The sequence below is a fragment of the Montipora foliosa genome, chromosome 9 (assembly GCF_036669935.1).
Source record: "Montipora foliosa isolate CH-2021 chromosome 9, ASM3666993v2, whole genome shotgun sequence".
NCBI lineage: Eukaryota > Metazoa > Cnidaria > Anthozoa > Scleractinia > Acroporidae > Montipora > Montipora foliosa.
Window position 1 is genome coordinate 23,507,645 of NC_090877.1, and position 3,437 is coordinate 23,511,081.

The window sequence follows — 3,437 nt, forward strand, 5'->3', positions numbered from 1 at the left end:
ACCAATTTCTTTGTAGCCAATACAATACAATGCATAGGGGCTTTTCAGGGCCAATGAAACACAATCACAACAGAAAACATGCAACAACAACTGTTGAGAACCCCAACTGGTCGGAGGCAAGCTAGTTGGCTATTTACAAGTGCAGCTGAGAAGTTCAACCAGGCACTACCAGGAACAAATTCAACCAATGGTCAGGATGTGTCTTGGACTCGGGATCCCCAGATCTCAAGGCAAGCGCCTCAACCACTGGGCCTCACTCCCTCGGTAATGCTAGGCGTAGGTGTGTTGCCTGTAGAACTACTGGCCTACCGAGTTTCAATGGTCTCTGCTGCAAATTGGACAAGATACCTCTATTTATTATAATAATAATAATAATAATAATAATAATAATAATAATAATAATAATAATAATAATAAATAGTATTTCTATAGCGCGCAACTCCAATAAATTGTCCGTGGCGCTTTACAACAAATAAAAAATTATGAATAAACTACATTTACTGACATTCACTAACAAACATTTTAAAAAGATAAGTTTTTAAAAAGTTTTTAAAAGTGTCAACAGAAGAACTCCTATGTATTGAAAGAGGCAAAGAGTTCCACAATCTAGGGGCACATACTGCAAACGATCAATCTCCATAAGTTCGCATTTTTGAAGATGGCTCTACAAGGTTGCCATTACTAACAGATCGCAAAGAATACGAGCTCCTATGATAAGTTAAAAGATCAGACAAATACAACGGGGCCTTATCATTAAGAGATTTATAAACTAAAAGAAGAATCTTAAAAACAATACGATGCCTAATGGGAAGCCAATGCAAATCAATTAAAGTCGGAGTAATATGATCGAACTTCCTAGTCGTACAAACTACATGTAGACGCACAGCAGAGTTCTGAACAGATTGTAGTTTAGCAATAAGGAACTTAGGAAGTCCATAAAGTAGAGAGTTACAAGTAGAGAGTCAAGTTTAGAGGTGACAAAAGCATGAACAACCATTTCAGTGGTTTCGCGGGTCAAATACTTTCTAATTCTCGAAATATTCCTAAGATGATAAAAGACTTGCAAACATCAGAAATATGTGATTTAAGACATAGTCTCATCGAAGACAACGCCAAGATTGGAAGCGGCTTTAACTGGAGCAAAATCGACATCCCCAACACGGAGACAGGACAACGACGGACAGGAACAATAACTGGAATGAATAACCAATAATTCAGTCTTGTCTTGATTAAGTTTCAATTCATTGAAAACCATCCACCAGCAAATGTCATTAATACAAGCCTCGAGCTGCAGCTTAGAATCAAACAATTGATCAGCACCCTTAAAAGATAAAAATAGTTGTGAATCATCAGCGTAAAAGTGAAAGTTACGATTGTGACGGCGAATAATATCCGCAACAGGAGAAGTGTATAAAAGATAAAGTAACGGGCCTAAGACCGAGCCTTGAGGCACCCCAACTCCGAGATGACGTAACGTTGAGAAAGTGCCATTAATATCCACGAACTGAGTGCGATTGGTCAAATAAGAGGTAAACCAGTTAAGGACCGATCCACATAGTCCATAGCATGTAGACAAACGAGATAAGAGCAATTCATGATTCACAGTATCAAAAGCTGCGGACAGATCAAGCAAAACTAATATAACACCTTCCCCATTGTCGATAGATGGGAGAATGTCATTATGCACTCGAAGTAGAGCAGTCTCAGAACTATGGTACCTTTTATAAGCAGACTGGAAAGACTCATGTAGGCTGTTGAAGGAAAGATAATCAGTTAACTGTGAGGCGACAGCTTTCTCAATGAGCTTAGAAATAAGCTTCAAGTTTGATATGGGGCGAAAATTAGAGAAAATTTTATGATCAGCATTTTTCTTTTTTAGTAAAGGTAACAACATAGCACTCTTTAGGGACTCCGGCATAACTCCATGCGAAAGTGAACAATTAATAATCCTAGTAAAGATAGGCAGTGAAGTGTTGCAGCATTCCTTCAAGACACAAGCAGGCAAGGGATCCAAAGAGCAAGATTTTTTTGTCAACCCAATTAACAGTTTATGAACGACACTGCAATCCACTTGGCGGAAGGAGGAGAAACGAGCTGTGCACCTAACAGGAGAAAGAGATATAACACCAAGATTAGACTTGACACCCAGAATAGAAGTGCATATTTTTGAGATCTTCTCAACAAAGAAATCAGCAAAAGTATTCACCAGGGCACTGTTATCGTTGCAGCTAGGATATAAGCGATCAGTATTCATCTGAAGCAACCCCCTTTATATACTTGATGTTGGGTTGAGTGAATGACGTCACCAGCCGTCTCATTTGCACATTTTACACATTTTTCAAACGTAAATATCTCTGGAACCAATGAAGATATTTCCAAACGGAAAACGGTGTTTTTGTCTTCCCTGGAATTCCAGGTGATAAACCTAAAAATTCAAGGGATAAAAATTTGATCATAGTAGCACTTTAAGAATTTTATTTAGTACTTTTAACTGGTTTGTTAATCAACTGTCTAAAAATATTTTCTGTAACATTTTGCTAATGACACTGGAGTGTGTTCATTATGTATGATTCATGTTAACTGTAGAAGTTTCTAGCGTGTTTGCTGGTATGTTGAATCCCTAGGGGCTACTAGCCTATTTGAGATTTTGTAAGTTATGCAAAAGCCACTCAAAGGCATCTCTTTAAACTTTGTTTTTTCACTGCTGTACTTTCTTTATGCTGATAATGTAAATGCTCGCTGTATCCTGTATCAATAAACGAGATGTCCACCCCTGATGCTGTGTTTGTGTTTATTAAGATTAGTTACAAAATATTTTATAATCATTTCAGGGTGATTAAAGTATTCTTCTTTGAGGTAATGGGAAGGAAAAAGAGTTACCCTAGAGGAGTTATTCTGGGAGGAAAAAGAGTTACCCTGGTAAGAGACCGGTCCCTTTTTTCCACATTTCCCTTCCCTTTCAGTACTTCATACTCTTCCATCTATACCTCCCCATCTGCTTTCCTTAACCCTTTCAGCCCCGATGGTGCCAAATGGCACTTATAGATTTTACTCTGTCTAACGCCAGACGATTTTACTCGTCAATGGGGAACCCCTCGGGGCTGAAAGGGTTAAGCTAACAGCATCCAAAAACTATGTCCCCGTTTAACCCTTTCAGCCCCGATGGTGCCAAATGGCACTTATAGATTTTACTCTGTCTAACGCCAGACGATTTTACTTGTCAATGGAGAACCCCTCGGGGCTGAAAGGGTTAATACCCCCATTACTTAACAAGTGCCCTCACTACATGAACATTTATGCAGTGCAAATCAAAAGACACCATATTCAAGCTTTTAAGTCACAGAGAATACAATGTTGTAAAATAGTAGGTGCCTTTCTCAATTAGGACACCCAAGTTTCTTTTACTCATACTCTTCAAATGCTTCAGATGATTACGA